The 18852-nt window shown below is 39.6% G+C and overlaps 1 protein-coding gene and 1 pseudogene across 2 annotated transcripts in view; both read right to left on the bottom strand.

Annotated features, from left to right (window-relative positions):
- PLXDC2 (plexin domain containing 2) overlaps nucleotides 1–18852 on the bottom strand; it is a 442292-nt gene that overhangs the window by 149233 nt on the left and 274207 nt on the right. The gene's annotated exons all lie outside the window — the stretch shown is intronic.
- Nucleotides 1095–10653, bottom strand: LOC128316294 (phosphoglycerate kinase 1-like; annotated as a pseudogene).

Raw genomic sequence — 18852 nt, 5'->3', positions numbered from 1 at the left:
AATTAATACATATTTTGTATGTTATGCATATATTATATACTGTATTCTTATAATAAAATTAGCCAGAGAAAAGAAAATGTTAATAATATCATAAGATAAAATACATTTACAGTACCATACTGTAAAGAATCTGTGTATAAGTGGCCCCACACAGTTCAAGTTCAAACTCATGTTGTTCAGAGTCAACTGTAGTCCCAATTGTTTATTTTGCTCTGTGCCTTTGCTTTGGGTGTCAAATCTGCAAGATCATTATCAAGCCCAATGTCATGAAGCTTTTCCCCTATGTTTTCTTCTAGGAGTTTTACAGTTTCAGACCTTACGTTAAAGTCTTTGATCTCCTGACTTTTGTGTATGGCGTAAGCTAAAGGTCCAATTTCATTTTTTTGGCTTGTGGATATCCACCTTTTCCAATGCTGCTTGTTGAAAAGACTATTCTTTCCTCATTGTGTATTCTCAGTACCCTTGTTGAACATCAATTGACTGTATATATGTGCATTTATTTCTGGTTTTCTATTCTGTTCCATTGGCTACAGTCTATCTTTATGTGAGTACCATTACTCTGTAATATATATTTTTTAAATTTTTTTAAATGTTTTTATTTATTTTTGAGACAGAGAGAGACAGAGCATGAGCAGGGGAGGGGCAGAGAGAGAGGGAGACACAGAATCCGAAGCAGGCTCCACTCTCTAAGCTGTCAGCACAGAGCCCGACATGGGGTTTGAACTCACAGACCATGAGATTATGACCTGAGCCAAAGTTGGATGCTTAGCCGACTGAGCGACCCAAGTGCCCCGTAATATGTTTTGAAACCAGGAAGTGTGATACCCTCATCTTTGTTTTACTTTCTCAAGATTGTTTGACTATTCAGAGTCCTTTGTAGTTTCATATGAATTTTAACATTTTTTTCTATTTCTGTAAAAATGCAATTGGCTGGGGCGACTGGGTGGCTCAGCTGGTGAAGTGACTGACTTCAGCTCAGGTCAGGATCTCATGGTGTGTGAGTTTCAGCCCTGCGTTGGGCTCTGTGCTGACAGCTTGGAGGCAGGATCCTGCTTCAGATTCTGTGTCTCCCTCATCTCTCTGCCCCTCCCTCACTCATGCTCTGTCTATCTCTTTCTCAAAAATAAATAAACATTAAAAAAATCATAAAAAAATGCAATTGGCATTTTTCTCTACCATTGGTAGAGATGGCATTAAGTTTGTAGATTGCTTTAGTTGTATGGACGTTTTATTTTATTTATTTTTTAATGGATATTTTTATTATTTATTTAACAGATCACCAATGTTGTCTCCCTATCCCTCTACAATTAAAATTTCATCTTTTTTCCATGATGAGTAGTAAAACAAGGACAAAGTTAATCAGAATAAGCTACTTCAAAAAGAGAAGCTAACATAGCGCAGTTTCTTCTAAAAGGCAAAATAGAAGTATATGCCCTCTAGGATGCATAATCACCAAGTGATTATAAGCTACTAAGGAATTCAAATGGCATCTTGAAGGATGTAGGCAAATCCAGGGTGCAGTAAAGAGGAGCTGAGATGCTGTGCAACTGCTTAAGGGCTCCTGGCACTGCATCTCTTGGCTACTAGCTGAATCTTGACACAAGGGAAGATTTAGTCAATGCCAAGTGGAGATGTGGCAAGTGCTACACAAGAGATGTGTTGACTTAGGGGCTGTGCACAGGAACCAAAAGGCAGGAAAGTATTAAACACTCTGAGAGCATCCACCCCAGGAAGGACTTTACCTTCCAGGAGCTCTAAACTGGCACCACCCCCAGTGCTCACATGGCTGACTTTATCCTCTGTGTTCCATTTGGCCCAGTAAGGGGCAGTGTCTCCACCTCCTACGACGGTGATGCATCTCCTGAAAGCAGCTTTCACCACCTCATCTATGAAGGTTTTGGTTCCTTGGCCAAAAGCTTCCCATTCAAATATGCCCACAGGTCCACTCCACACAATCTGCTTAGCCTGAACAACTGCCTCAGCATACTTCTTGCTCCTCTCAGGACCAAGGTCCAAGCCCATCCCACCAGTAGGTGTGCCAGAGGCTACAGTGGCTTGGCTAGTCTTGGCATTCTCATCAAACTTCTCAGCAGTGATGAAGTCAACAGGCAAGGTGATTTTCACACTGTTCTTCTCAGCTTTAGAGATGAGGACTTTGCTGATCTTGCCTCCCTCTTCAACAGAGAAGTGCCAATCTCCATGTTGTTGAGCACCTTAAGGAAAGTAAAAGCCATTCCACCACCAATAATCATCTCATTGACTTTGTCCAGTATATTGCTGATCATGTGGATATTGTCTGCGACTTTAGCTCTTCCCAGGAGGACCAGGAAGGATCAGTCTGTGCTCTCCAAGGCCTTGCAAAGTGGCTCAGCTCCTTCTTCCTCAAGAAATGTCTGGCCTTCTGTGGCATACTGACTCCCACCATGTTGCTGTGGGCTCAGCGAGTCGTGCCAAAGCATCATTGACATAGATGTCCTAGCTTGGAAAGTGAAGCTTTGAAGGCTTCTATTTTGGCTGGCTCAGCTTTAACCTTATTCCCAGAAGCATCTTTTCCCTTCCCTTCTTTCTCCACATGGAGGTGGAGGTTCTCCAGCAGGATGACAGACCCAGCAGCTGGGTCAGCACAAGCTTCCTCCACTTCTGGGCCTGCATAGTCCCTCAAGAACAAAACATCTTTGCCCAGCAGAGATCTGAGTCCTGTAACGTCTGGCTCCAAAGAGTACTTGTCAGGCATGGGGACACCATCATGCCAGTCCAGATGGCTCATAAGAACAACTGACGTAGCTCCATTGTTCAAGCAGAATTGGATGCTTGGGATGGCAGCCTTGATTCGCTGGTTAGTTCTTATCTGGTTCCTCATAGGGACGTTAAAGTCCACCCTCATGACTATCTACTTCCCCTTCACATCCAGCTTGTCCAGAGTCAGCCTGGTAGAAAGCAACATCTTGGCAATACAGTGGCAATGACACTGAGAGAGCTTAAGGGGTGGAGAAGAAGGTGTCTGACATGCCCTCGAGATACACGCGGAATGCAGAGTGTCCTGGGCCACTAGTACGGACATTTAAAAAACATGAAGTCTTCCGATCCATGAACACATGGTGTCTTTCCATTTATTTGTGTCTTCTTCAGTTTCTCTCACTGTTTTATAGATTTTAGTATACAAGTCTTTCACCTCTTCGGCTAAATTTATTGCTAAACTTATTTTTTTCTTTCCAACACTATTATACATAGATAAAGAAATAAATATGAATATATATGTAAATAATAATAATAACAATATATAAATATAAATAGCAGAGGTTTTCCTCCCTCTGGTTATCTTTTCAGATAATTTGGTATTAGTGTCTAGAAACTTTACTTATATGTGTATGTCAACTTTATATTCTGCAACTTTACTCAATTCATTTATTCTAACACTTTTGTGTGTGTGTGTGTGTGTGATCCTTAAGGTTTTCAACATATAAAATTATGTCATCTGCAAACAGAGATAATTTTATTTCTGTCTTTCCCATTTGGATGCTTTTTATTACTGTTTCTTGCCAAACAGCCCTGGATAGGAAATGTGGTGAATCACATTAACTGATTTTCATATACTGAAGCATCCTTCCATCTGAGGGATAAATTCCATTTGGCAATGGTTTATGCTTCTTTTCAGGTGTTTGTTTGCTAGTATTGTGTTAATCAGGAATAATTTTCTGTATTTTTCTTTTCTAGTAATGTCTTTGTTTTGGCTTTGATATCATGGTAATGCTGGATTTACAGAATAAGTTTGGAAGTATTCCCTCCTTTTTCCATATTTTGGAAGAGATTGAGAAGGATTAGTGTTAATTCTAAAATCTTTAGTAGCGTTCACCCATGAAGATATACGATCTTTTTCTGTGCTGTGAGTTTTTTTTTTTTTGATTACTGAATCAATTTTCTTTTTTTGTGGTTGTTAATTGTTTTAAACATTTATTCATTTTTTGAGAGACAGAGAGAGATAGTGTGAGTGGGGGAAGGACAGAGAGAGAGGGAGACACAGAACCCAAAGCAGGCTCCAGGCTCTGAGCGGTCAGCACAGAGCCCAACACGGGACTCAAACTCATGAACCGTGAGATCATGACCTGAGCCGAAGTTGGACACTTAACCAACTGAGCCACCCAGGCACCCCAGTGATTCAATTTTCTTACTAATTATAGATATGTTCAGATTTTCTATTCCTTCATGATTTAGCCTTGGTAGGGTTCATGTTTTTACGAATTTATCCATTTCTTCTATGTTATCCAATTTCTTGGCATATAATTTTTCACAGTAATTTCTAATGATCCTGTTTATTTCTGTGACATCAATTTTAATATTTCCTTCATTTCTGATTTTATTTATTTGAATCATTTCTCTATTTTTTCTAGTTAGTCTAAAGTTTGCCATTTTTTCTACTCTTTCAAAAATCACTTCTTAGCTATGTTGATATCTCTATTGTTTCTCTGGTCTCAATTTTATTTCTGCTCTAATCTTTATTATACCCTTCCTTCTGATAACTTTGAGTTTAGCTTGTGATTTTCCTAGTCCCTTGAGATGTAAAGTTAGTTTATTTGAGATCTTCTTTTTTAATGTAGGTGCTTAGAATTATAAACTTCCCTCTTACTATTGCTTTTGCTACATCCAATAGTTTTGGTATGTTGTGTCTTTGTTTTCATTTGCCTCAAGATATTGTGCAATTTCCCTTGGATCTTTTTGTTTGGCCCATTAGTTGTCTGAGAGTGTGTTTTTTAAAGTCCACATATCGGTGAATTTTCCAGTTTTCCTTCTTACTATTAATTTCTAGTTTCATCCTACAGTGGTTGGGAAATATGTTCAATATGATTTCAGTCTTTTAAAATACATTAAGACTTCTTTTGTGGCCCAATATACGATCTATCCTGGAGAATGTTCCATGTACAATTTTCTTAAGAAGACTGTGTTCTGCTGCTGTTGGGTAGGGTATTCTGCATATGTCTGTTAGGTTCATTTGGTGTATGGTGTTATTTAAGTATACTATTTCTTTATTGATTTTCTGTCTGGATGCTACTTCCATTATTGAATGTGGAGTATTAAAGTCTCTACTATTATTGAACTGCTGTCTATTTCTCCTTAAATTTGTCAATGTTTGTTTTATATATTTAGGAGCTCTGATGTTGGGTGCAGATTTTTTTTTTAATACTGGTTATATCTTCCTACTGTGTTGACTCTTTTATCATGATATAATGTCCTTTGTGTCTTGTGACAGTTTTGACTTATAGTGTAGTTTGTCTGATATAAATATAGCTGTCCCTGTTCTCTTTTGGTTACCAATTATATGGAATATATTTTTCCATCCCTTTACGTGTATCCTTAAATCTAAAATGAGTTTCTTGTAGATAGCAGGTAGCTGGATTTTTTAAATCCATTCAGTCACTCTAAGCATTCTGATTGGGGAGTTTAATCCATTTACATTTATAGTAATTACTGATAGAGAAGGACTTACTATTTCTATTTTGTTAATTATTTTCAGTCTATCCTGTAGCTCTTTTGTCCATCTTTTCTTGTCTTGCTATCCACTTTGTATTTCATTGATTTTGTAATGGTATATTTTGTTTCCTTTCTCTTTTTCTGTTGTGTATTCTCTATATGTTTTATTTTTGTGCTTACCATGGGGCTATCATAAAATGTCTGAGAGTTTTAATAGTCTATTTTAAGCTAATAACACTAATGTTTAAATCATTCTTAACCAATTTTAAAAATGAAGTAAATATGTCCTTCTTACAATGACTACAGTCTGATTCTTTACAACATTTATTGACAAAACAAACATCTCACTTTGACATTTTTGGTTTAGCTTTTAAAATAAACTAAACCAGATGTTAGTTTATAAATGTGTATAGTTTATTTGGAGAATATCTACAGTCCAAGTGAAATATATTTTTTTTTCTGAATCACAAGGCAATTGTTTTAAAAAATTTAACACTGAATAAAGAAATTTATTTATCTTTCAAATTACAAAACAACATAATACCAATTGCTGGTTTAAGTAAAAGAATTAATTCCATTTTTTAAAGCAATCTGATAATAAATTTCTTTTTAAAATGTCATGGAGAATTTACTATCAAGGCTAAAATGAATAAACTTATGTGAGGGTAACAGAAAATGACAGAAAGAATTTTAAGGCATTTTATTACTTGTTCCATTGTGAGTCACTTAGGTTTATGTCTATCACCCACACTAAACTGAATGTTCCCCTGCGGCAGGGAATGCATTGATCATTGTTTCCTCTGCCTACTGCTCTGTGTGGTACACAACTGGTTCTCTGCAAATTTTCACTGATTTCTATTGTGTCACTAAGAGGAGGGATGTAGGAGTGCGGACAACATTGACTCCATCTTTGGTCCTCCGCCCCGTTCGTGCCCACACAGTGACTTCCCCCCTGGGGCTACGTGTTCCAGGCCCTGTGGAGGTTAACATACGTCCTGACCAGAATGCAGGAAGGCTCGTTCTGATCTTCCCTAAAGTGGTGCACAAAAGACTCCACGTTAGATAACTAGGAGAGACCCTCTGGTGTGCAGATGGTGACCACACCACCATGCCCCTGGCTTTACAAAAGCTGGGGACTGGAGTCCAGATGAAGCGGAGAATAGCTTTGGAGAATAACCACATACTGCCTGGATCATCTGCCTGCCTGATTCCCCTTATGCCCCTATCAGCAGGTTACCCTGAATAAAACTCTGTGAAAATGAAATGGAATGGCTTGCTCTGTTCTCAGTCTTAAAGTGCCTTCTCAGTCTGGAGGATACATTATGGACCCTCCACCTTCTAACAAGGGAGCGTAATAAAAATACATTTTACTTTAGTTCTGGTAGAATTAGACTCCCTGGTGAGGGAATGACAGCATACAAGGAGCCCAGTGAGGAGCCAGAGGTGACAGGAACAACCAGGTGTGAGGCGATATGGAACCTGACTGTTGGCAGTGAGAATGCAAAGAAACAGAGTCTGTGGGGGGAAAGATGAACAGAGCTGATAGAACAGGAAAAAAACAAAACAAAACAGAGGTAACTAAAAAAAACGTAGATTCTGCAAAACTGGAAGAAACATGTACAGATTGATGAACATGGGAGGAAGATTTAGGAGGAAAGACAATGAGGATTCAATATGGAAATTCCAGCAGCCAGCAGTGTGGAAGCAGGATGAGAGGCTGGGTGTTTCAGTGGGCGGTGTGCAGAGGAAGGCCAGGGACAGGCATGCTGGAGCCAGCCTTCAGGGTGGATGAGCCTGAGCATGGGAAGGTGCACAGGAGGCCAGAGAAGGAAATACACCAGGTGAGATGTTGTTGCAGAAATCCAAAGGGGTGATGATCTCAAAAGAGGAAGAGTTTATAGTATGAATGCCACTACTGAGGTGAAGGAATAGAATGAATATTTCTGATCAGGCCATTCTCTCTTATTGCTTATGATAAAGATCACAGGAGAGAGGACTGATTCACGCTGCAAGGTGATAGTAAAACACCTCTGAGTGGCATAGTCTGTCATTCTACTGCCCTCCTTGACCCAGTGCTAATTTATCCGTCCAGTTTTCACTCCAGGGTAGGCAAGGTCAGGTCTCCCTGCATCGTTTTTCAGTTTCTTTCATCTTTGTACCCCCTCCTGGAGAGCCCTTCTTCTGCATAAACTACACCTGTCAGAGCTGCACGTTCTCCAGCTTTATGTTAAACACTTCTTCCTCAACAATCTCCATCCCTGCTAGGCAGATGTCTTGTATTCCTTTGAACTTTCATGTAAGTTTTCAATTTTCCCACAGACTGAGGATATTTTTGGTATATATTTACATATATATTGGTATATATTTGGTATAAATATATCAAACATAGTACCAAAAATATATACCAAATGTATATACCATATATATATTTGTTTCCTTGCCTAGACATATGAATTTCCCTTTGAGGAGAGAAAGGTTCAGACTCAGCATTTGCTACACCTCTATGACTGCTTGAAAAGAAAACTGTGCTTTGCATAGTTCGTTAATCCCCCACCCCGCCCCCCTTAGCAATCTGAGGGTTGACTCAGGTCAAATGCTGTTTTGGGGGACCAGATACAGCAATGAAAAGATGGAGAGGCTCCTGCCCTCTGGGAGCTTACTTTCCATGCATTGGCATTACATTGACTAGTTAAGGATCTTCCGAGTTCTAAAGATTTATTACTTACTCTAGCATCATTTCCTAATTAGAGTAGTATTTTAAAAATATATTTAAATATTCTCCATTGAGGGGTGCCTGGGTGGCTCAGTTGGTTAAGCGTCCAACTCTTTTTTTTAAATGTTTATTTATTTTGAGAGACAGATTTAGAGCATGAGGGAGATAGAGAAACCCCAAGCAGGGTCCACACTGTCGGTACAGAGCCTGATGTGGGGCTCGACCTCAACTGTGAAATCATGACCTGTGCCGAAATCAAGAGTTGAACGCTTAACTGACAGAGCCATCCAGGCTCCCCAAGAAACTGCTTCTTCACTCAAGGAATAACAATAGCCAATATGCTCAAGTTGTCAATTTGTATGGAACATTTAAAACCACTACATGACAGCGACTCACACTGAAGGCAGCAACATTGTACTTTATAAAAATAATGCATTATAAAAAATGATGACACATTGTCATTGACACAATGCTCAAAACTCAATAGCTATTGCTAAGTACATCCTGGAAACAGAAGACTGAAACATATTATAATAGTAAGATTATCTAGTATAAGCAGAAATTTGGGAGAATATGATATTCTATTTCATAAAGACAAACAAACGTAAATATTGTAACATCCCTGAGGGTAGGGGTTAGTCATCATAGATGGGAATTCCCCCCTTTTTTTTTTAAAACTAGGTAATTTATTGTTCCAGGGTTAGGAAAGGTTCAAATTTTTCTTTTTGTCCACCAGAAAACGATCAAGATGATTTCTGATTTCAGTTCTGATCGAGCTTTTCCTCCTTTGTATATACATAAACAAACACAAGAAATCCTCAATACGTAGAACTTCCTCATGATTGCATTACAAAAATCTTAAAAAAACCCTCAGCCTTTTTTTTTACCCCTCAGCATTTTTTTTATCCACCTGTGATCTGAACTTTGCATCTATCACAAACTTGATAACCAATGAATCTTTCTAAAAACAAAACAAAACAGTAAAACAAAACAGGTCTGGAGATCTACTGCATTTTAACACAGGGCCTATTTTAACACAGGGCTTATGGTTAAAAATACTATCTTGTCTACAGAGAAAAAACTGGGGTTGCCAGAGGGGAGGGGGGGTGTGGGGAATGGGAGAAATAGGTGAAGGGGATTAAAAGGTACAAACTTTCAGTTAGAAAATAAATAAGTCACAGAGATGAAAAGTGTGGTCCAGGGAATAAAATTAATATTGTAATAACGTTGTATGGTGACAGATGGTGACTAGATTTGTCATGGTGAGCACTGAACAATGTAGAGAATTGTTGAATCACTGTGTTGTGCACCTGAAATAAATGGGACACCGTATGCCAACTATACTTCAATAACACATATTTTTAAAAAGATAAATAAGTACTAGGGATGTAATATAAAATATGACTGTAGTTATATGCTTGTCTGTTGTCTATGTGAAAGGTGTTTAGAGAGTAAATCCTAAGACTTCTCATCACAAGGAAAACCTTTTGTTTTTCTTTTTATCTTTTGTTTTGTTTTGTTTTGATCTCTGAACTTATTGCGGTGATCATTTCACAACACATGTAAGGTAAAATCTTAAACATACACGGTGCCATATGCCAATAATTGCCTTATGCCAATTATATGTCAACAAAACCAGAGTAGGGGCGCCTGAGTGGATCAGTCGGTTAAGTGTCCGACTTTGGCTCAGGTCAGGAGCTCATGGTCCATGAGTTCGAGCCCTGCATTGGGCTCTCTGCTGTCAGCATAAAACCCACTTCAGATCCTCTGTCCTCCTCTGTCTCTACCCCTCTCCTTCTTATGCGCTTGCTCTCTCTCACTCTATTTCTCTCAAAAATAAACATTAAAAAAAAATGGGGTAAAAAATACCATATTGTATACTTGAAATTTTGCCAATAGGGTAGATCTTCCATTCAGTCTTCTTGCCATTAAAGAAAAAAAACAAAACAAAACAAAGAATGAACAAACGAATGAATGCATGAGAGGAAACTTTAGGTGATGGATATGTTTATGGCTTTGATTGCATCGACGGTTTCATGGGTGACTATTTATCTCCCAACTCCTCATGTTGTATTCATTAAATATCTGTAGCTTGCTTTAGGATGAGTCACATACTTGGGAAGCTCTAAAGGAAATAAGATTAGAAGATTGAGGATGAATGATAATTTGGAAACCTATCAAATCATATAACTTGTATTAAAAAAAAAGGTGATAATGAGGTTTCCTCCAATTTTAATATTGATACTAGCCTAAACTCAAACTTCTCAAACACTGATGAACTGGTAGGAATACTTTCTTACCATTATATGATTTTGTTTGATCTATCACACAGAGATTTTCTTAACTGCCACTAACATCTTCCTTCTTTCCCTCACATAATATGTATGAACTGTGTCCAGTGCACGGGAAACTGAAGAGAGAATGAGAGAAACATAGGACTATTATACCTGTCCTCATTGCTTTGATTCCCCGCCCCCTCCCCCCCCCATGCTCTATATTAATTCATTCTAAACAACTTTTCCTAAAAACTGCAGGGTGCCTTAGAGTTTTTAACCTGATGTAAATTCCCAAGAGGAAAATTTGGTAAATGGTAATGCCTAAATTTATTTGAGCAGGGATCCAATTTTTTAAAATTGCTGAGTGTCAGGGTACCTGAATGGCCCAGTCAGTTATGCATCCAACTCTTGGTTTCGGTTCAGGTCATGATCTAGCGGTTTGTGACATTGAGCCCCGCATCAGACTCTGTGCTAGCAGCGCAGAGCCTGCTTGGGATCCTCTCTCTCTCTCCCTCTGTCTGCCTCTTCCCCACGCTCTCTCTCAAAATAAAATAAATAAACTTTAAAAAATATTGCTGACTGTCTCTGAGCCCTACAGAATACATTGTGGGAAACATCACATTCCAGGGGAAGGGGCAGGGCCAAAGGATCCAGGAATACTCACGGCTGATGTTAACCTGCTATACTCACCAGTTTTTCATTCAATGGTTATTGGTAATAAGAAGTAATGTGTCCATTTTGAGAAAGATCAATCAGAGAAACTTGTGTAACAATCAGCTTTTGTCCTAAAGAGATTTTTCTAGACCCTGAATTATGCCCTCCCCTTGATTATGAAATAAGATCCCAAATTAAATTCTTTAAGCAAACAGATGAAACACAGATAAGATAAAGGTTTACTTCAGTGAATTTCCAGGATAATATCAAAAATTTATTTCCTACATTTCAAAGTCTGAGGAAGATATATAAGTATAGAGAACAGGGATCTAAGAAGTCTGATAAGGAGAATTGCAAAGTATTAACTTGTACCTAAAACCATCTATGAAATCTAGTAAAAAGATTAATCTAAAAGAATTACTAAAGATAATTTCTTTAGGAATAATCTCCTAGATTAATTTGTTGAATTTTCCTCCTTTTGTTCATATTCCCTGGTGAAATTGTTTTCTTTCTGAGAAATATACATTCTTACTCCTAAGAGGTAAATATCTTGAAATAATTTCTATTCTGAGGATAGGAATCCAAACAGCAGCCAAAACACTCTAAACAGAACAAACTCTAACACTCAAAATACCCTACACAGAATGACCTCTTTCCCAAAGTGGCTTCTGTCCATCAGGAAGACTTTTGAAAGTCACCTTTACACAGTAACTCTTCCAAGAGCAGTTTCAGGACCTTAACTGTGACAGTGAAGGAAGACCATGGCACATGGCTATTCTTAGGTCAGTGTTTCACAAAGGTAGATTTAATCTTATCCTGATTAAAATGAAAAACAAAACAGAAGGTTTTTTTTTTTTTTTAACGTTTATTTATTTTTGAGACAGGGAGAGACAGCATGAATGGGGGAGGGTCAGAGAGAGGGAGACACAGAATCTGAAACAGGCTCCAGGCTTCGAGCTGTCAGCACAGAGCCCGACGCGGGGCTCGAACTCACGGACCACGAGATCATGACCTGAGCCGAAGTCACATGCTTAACCGACTGAGCCACCCAGGCGCCCCAAAACAGAAGTTTAGATGTCACATCTCAGGTACTTATTTCTGCTTTTATCTTTCTTCTCAAACTATTACAAACTCTGTGGTTTGCCTCTTGACTCAGTTTGTTCACATTATCATTTAATAAGGTCTCACTCTGACTTTTGCCTCTACATTGGAAGAGAATTACCAGGCTTCATGGCAGCAATTACCCTGTCCGCTCAGACATTCTATTTTCTTCTAATTCAACCTATTAGTCATAACCAACATGGTCAGATGTTAAACTTGTGTGAGGTCATCAACTGACAAACTAATTTTGCAAAAAATAAGACTGAAGGAAATTCTTGGTGCCACAGAAGTAAACTGAGTCAACAAAGCCATTGGTCATCTAGTTTCTGAATATAACATTATGATTCCTTAAAGGCAGGAACTGTGCTTTATTTATCTGTGTCTGATGTTTAGTTTAGTGTCTGATACAAAATAGCCCTCAAGAAATGTTTGTGGAATTAATGGATATTTTCAACTATTCAAGGCCAACCATGCATTTTAAATAACCATGCTTTTCATGGGTTTAACTCATCAATTATTGTATAATTTAACATCCTGAAATTGAAATGAGCAAATCCATTTGTGGAGATGAAGTAAATGATGTCCCAGGTCACATCACTCAAGAGCAGGTCAGGGATCTGAACTGAATCTGCCTCCGAATGCCATGATTTCACAGAGCGCCAGGCTCTTTCTCAGAAGGTTCTTAATGATGATTAATGCGATGCCCAACTATGGTGATAGCAAAGCTAACTAGACAGATAAAGAATGGGGCATTGGGAGATCTGGTTGTTTGACTTTATCAGCGCCTACACAGTTATATTCCCTATTTCCCTGACTTGCTCAGGAATGCCAGAAAGAGACGGGTTGTTGTGTGTAGGGGGTCGAAGGGGGGATGTGGAAGACACTGCAGTCATGTCTTTTGCTCATGGTGATCCACCTTGTGAATTCTCACAGCCTGGCTTTCCCTGCCACTCAGCATCCCTCAGGCATCCCTGCCAATTGCTTGGAGAACACACGAACTGAACTGCACAATGCATCTGGAAACTAAATAATGACCACAAATATTTGCTTTTTTAATACACATTTCATTGACTCCTGTCATCAATGTGGATAATCATGCTTGTCATAATATTCATTTCAAGTCAACAATGTTAAGATTAATTGCGAATCATTCCAACTGAGACTGAGAACACGTTTTCCTCTGGAAATGACACTAAACACTGTAGCTCATGGGTGCAGGCCAACCTAAAAATAGGCTATTGATTTATGTGGCACAAATATTTGTTGCGTGTGCGACATTTCTAGAACAGAACGAAGGAGCATTAGTACAGAAAGAATGCTCGTTTCTCCATATACCAATAAAAGGTTGGTGGAGGCCGAAGTGGAACGTACGGGTCGTCTGATTCCCGAGGTCAGGTAGTGGGAATGCTGTTGGTACCACACGCAGCCCGGAATCAATAGGACCTGGAAGCTCTTAGGACAGTGAGAAGGCAGGAGGACTGCACAAAGTAAGAGACGTGATCGCTGAAGACGCACACTGTTCTCCTCCCGACCAATTATGCTTCTTTAGCTTCATGTTTTCATTGCTGCCTGTGTGACCCCGACTTATTCACTCCATGAGAGTCAGTTTCCTCCTATGCTTGTTGGCCACAGAACAGCCACACTGCTAGTTTGTAGTAAATATTAGAGATAATACACCTAAAGCCCTAACATAATGACTGGTGCCTAGCAGGCATTCTGGGAACAGTCTATCACCACTGTTACTCCCGCAACAACTACCATGATGACCACTGTTTCTCTCACCGCCACAGTTACTTGCTACTTGCTGGTCAACTAACGGGGCTGACCCTAGAGGATACAGCTTGATTTGTTTCCCATCACAGCCTTCAAACTCACCCTACTGAATCTCTTCTCTTTTTCCTTGACATCTTGGGAACATGCTGTATCCTTGCAGGTATTAATGAGTAGCACCATTTTTTAGGTATTAGGGTGCGGACTTAAGAACCGAAGGTCTCTACCTCATCTGGTTTGAAGCCAGTTTAAAGGTAATCCCTCCCCATCCCAGCTTAGATTGGACCCGAGGCTCATGGACCCAGAGTGCAGGTGGTCTGCCCTTTTACCCCCACCCCTCTGGCTGCTTGGCTCCTATGGTCAACAGAAGCAAGACACGGAAGAACAAGGAACTGAGGCTTCTTTACAATTAGCTAGTTTTCCTTGGATCTCTCTCTTGGGTATTAGGCAGGCATGATGTCATGGCAGGTATCAAAATCCATGAGGTGAATTTACAGATTTTTCAGAAAGTTCCACCCCCTCCTCCTGGGCTCTCTCCCACTGCCATTCTGACTTGAGGGAAGCACTCTTGGGTCGACACTCCCCTGCCACTTCCCCACTTCCCCACGTCTGGTTCTCAGTGGTAAGCCCACAGACTTTTTGTGCTGCACACACCTTGTTCCAGCAGGGAGGGTGTTGATAAGTAACTCGAGCTGGGCTAGCCTTCTTGGCATCTACTGAACAATGGGAACAATGTGACTGTTGCCATATATCACGTTTGCCCTTTGTCCTCACTCCCCCTGCAAGCTACTTTACAGCCTCCCCCTTAGACTTCTTCAGTTCGAGTCCATGGCGAAGGAGGAACATTACATGGTTTATACTCTCCTCAGTTTTCTGAAGACCCTTCTCTCTAATGAATCAGAATCTTCCTTCTACAAGCTCTTTCATACTTTGGTCTCTCTTTAGACTGTAGAACAACTTATTACCCACTGTCTTCAACACTGAGAGTTGACTTTGGCCCAGAAGAATATGGTCCTTGTCTTTGCTCTTATCTACGTACACCGAAACACATGAAGGAGTGCCACGGGGTGGAGGTGAGGAAGGACAGTGAGCACGTGAACTGGCAAAGTGTTCTCTCTCACCTGTTCCTCATTTACTCTCCAAGTATGGAGCTCATGCGCTCAACAAAAGCTGCAGTGCATTTGGAAGAAGGGGAATGAAAAATTCATCTGATTCAGGACAGGTTGGAGATCACGTGGCCTACAAGAAGAAAGCAGGCTTTGCCATAGTACAAGAGAAGGAGAGTCTACCCAGAGATTCATATGTAAGGCATTTGTGTAAACTGATTCATTAAAACTAAGAAATACTCATATGGGACCTAGTTGCTGGCAGTAAGAAGTTGATAATTTCATTAGGAAAATTAAATGTTCATACAGAAAGCAGATAAAATGACATATAACAATATACATGACAGAACAGCATCATACACTGGAGAGTAACTCTTAAGGGAATTTTAACAAGGAGCTGGAGTTGGTCCAGGAAAAATTCCTATAAGAAACTGGTCCAAAAAATTCCTACAGCAAATAGGAACTAAAGCAAGATATAAGGGATAGGAAGGCTGTTGAGTATTTTTTTATTAGTATTTTAATAGCTATTTAAAGCAACAAAAGCACTTCAGTGTAAGACTTTGAAAACAAAATTATAAAAAAAGTAAATAAAAATCAAATTTGATGCTACTACCCTGAGATAACTACTGCTAACATTTTCAACTTTGTTCCATTCTTTCTCCCTCAGAAATCCTTTTACATTTCCCTAGACAATCTATTGTCTCAATATAAAAGCGACTATTGCATATTTTGTCCTCTTCTCAAATTGCCCTCCCCCTCCTCGGAACTTGTCACTCTCAGCTGGTGACTTTAGTTTTTATTTCACTGAAGGAGCAGAAGCCATCAGGATGAACTGGCTTCCGTCTGAGAGGCCAACCATTCCAACTGGGCACTTTCTGCCCTGAAGGACTCTGCTCCTTCCGTTAGACATTCTAAGACAGACCTTCCCAGTTTTCATGCACACACATGGATGCGCGTACACACACACACATGCAGACACATGCCTCTTCTGACTCCACAACCCACAAAATAAAACACACTCTTCCTTTGGTTCCACATCTCTTCCAGGTGGGATCCTACTTCTCTGCACCCTTGTACAAAATTATTTCAAAGGTTTGTTAAAAATGCCATCTCCCATCTTCACATTCCCCTTCCTCTCCAACTCCAACCACCAATCAGGCGTCTGTCCCAGGACTCCTTCAAAGCTGTCCTTATCAGTGTAAGCAGTGAGGTCCACACTGCCTGGCTAATGCTTGACCCACGTCAAGAACTTCCAGGGCCCTCTTTTTTCATTAAAGCATTAAAAATTGTTTGATGACTGTGTTGTTACAAAAACGAACATAACCTAGTCCAGGTTCAGTATTACATATTCACTGTTACTATATTCATATTTTTTTCTTCTAATTCAAAAAAAATGAAATTAAAACATTCCATGTGCCCTACGATATCATGGGACCTAGGTACTGTGCCTCCTGTCCCCAGTGGGTAAGATGGCCCTGAGGGTAACTTGTTAGTCCTCATCTTGCTCAAACGCTGGAAAACACTCCATGCAGTTGATAATTTTCTTGTTGGTTTTGTTACCACCTCACTGGTTGTTGTTCCTCAGCCTCTTCTGAGGCATGCTCCTCCTTCCTGCCTTGTCAATATTGACATAGTCCACACCTGAGTGTGGGACCCCTTCTCTGTCTATGAGAACAATCCTAGGGCCTCTCAACCTGTCCTGTGGCTTTAGAAGGTGATCCCTCCTAAACTTCTATCTCCAACCCCCATTTTCCCTCTGAAATTTGGACTCTGAAATCTTAACTCCTTATATTACGTCTCCAGTTGAATGTTACATAGGGATCTCCAACATACTTTGACTAAAATAGAATCCCCTTAACCTTGTTCTTCCCTAGTGTTCTACTGCACAATAAATAACACTACTATGCACTCAATTGCTCAAGCCAAAATCCTTAAAAATCACCTTTGACTATTCTCTTTTCCTCATATCCTTTACCCCATTCATCAGGAAATGTTATCAGCAATACCTTCAAAACATATCCAGAAACCTTCCATTATGGCAACAGAGTAAGACAGATGGATAACTCATTTAATAAATAAAAAAGTGATTAGATTTATGAGCTTGAAGGACAGTATAAATAAATAATAATTGTAGCTTAAGGTAAGGGCTGTGCAACAGAGAAAGAGGAAAGCTGGGGAAGAGTATTCAATCACTCTCAGAGGGGTGGTGATCATTACCCAAACCAAATGTACAGCATTTTAGGGAACATTGGGTTATCCATGTGAAAATAAAATATAGATATAGGATGAGGTTTAGGTTTGATGTTTAGTAACGATATGGAACACAGAATGCAGATCTGGATACCGATGGAGAATTTGTGAAATATAAAAAATGAGCAGTTCGGAGTCACATCGTGGGGCATGCTTATGTGCACAGAATGGCAGAAGAAGTGGTGACTAAAGTGCAACAGATAAGGATCTCTTAAAAGACTGGCAACAAATCAAGATATTGTTATTTACTAGAATACAAGGGAAGAAAATGCTTCATGAGGAGGAGATGATCAGTAGAGCCCTATGCCACAAAAAAGGTCCAGGAGAATTAAGGTCAGTTAATAATTATGTAAGCTGTTGGCAACTACTTGAACACTTCCATTTTGGTAATGATGAGCCTAGAAAGCAGAGTAAGAACATTAAGGACTTTTCAATAAGGCATCAATCAAAAACATTTTTAGGAGAAGAAAAAAGGAAACAGCATAGTGACTAAGGCAGGAAACTGAGTGAAACCAACATTCTCACAATTTGTGAGGGATGAAGTAGATAACGGTGGTTAAGAAGAAAGTGGGAGGGGTGTCTGGGTGGCTCAGGAGGTTAAGCATCTGACTCTTGGTTTTGGCTCAGGTCATAATCTCACGGTTTGTGAGTTTGAGCCCTGCACGGGATCTGTGCTGACAGTGTGCAGCCTGCCTGGGATTCTCTCTTCCCCTCTCTCTCTGCTCCTCCTCTGCACTCTCTTTCTCTCAAAATAAGTAAACTTAAAAAAAATTATATATATATACATATATATATATAATTCTTTATATATATTCTTTGTATATAATTCTTTATAATTCTATGTATATATAATTCTATATATATAAGTGGGAAACTTCAGGAGGTTAGGCAAGAAAGGACTGATTCTGAGTGTAGGTTCTTCGGGAGTCTAAATCTAAAAAATAACATGACTGATTGATGGTTGGCAGGAGTTTGTTTTTTGGCCGATAATTCAATTTTTCCTTTGTTGACTTAGAAGTAACACAAAACTTGTGACACAGCCTTCACTGAACCAAAATGCGAGCCACGCATTTTCACTTTGCCTTAGAAGAGTGTGTATGAGTAGATCAGTGTTACCCCATCTTTTAGGGGTTCTCAGACCCAGTTCCAATGTGGGGGGATCCTCCCCCACACAACACCAAGCAATTCTTAGACACCAGCAGAATGTCCAAGATACAACTCAGTTCTGACACTATCTATCCAGAAATAACATCAGATTCCACAGGTTATAAGAGTTCAGTCCCACAAGGCTGACCCTCCCCACCTCCTAGATCGATTGCAATCCCCAGGCTGCTACCTTCGCTCTGACCCACTGGCTACAGTTTTGAGGCTCCAACAACCTCCTCCTTAGGTTTAATCAATTTGCTAGAGTTGCTTACAGATTTAGGGGAAAAGTGACTTACATTTACCAGTTTGTTAAAGGATATGATAAAGGGTATGAATCAACACTTAGATCAAGAGATGCGTAAAGCAAGGA

The sequence above is a fragment of the Acinonyx jubatus genome, chromosome B4 (assembly GCF_027475565.1).
Source record: "Acinonyx jubatus isolate Ajub_Pintada_27869175 chromosome B4, VMU_Ajub_asm_v1.0, whole genome shotgun sequence".
Lineage (NCBI taxonomy): Eukaryota > Metazoa > Chordata > Mammalia > Carnivora > Felidae > Acinonyx > Acinonyx jubatus.
Note: the sequence above shows the minus strand (reverse complement) of the source record. Positions and strands in the feature narration are given on the sequence as shown.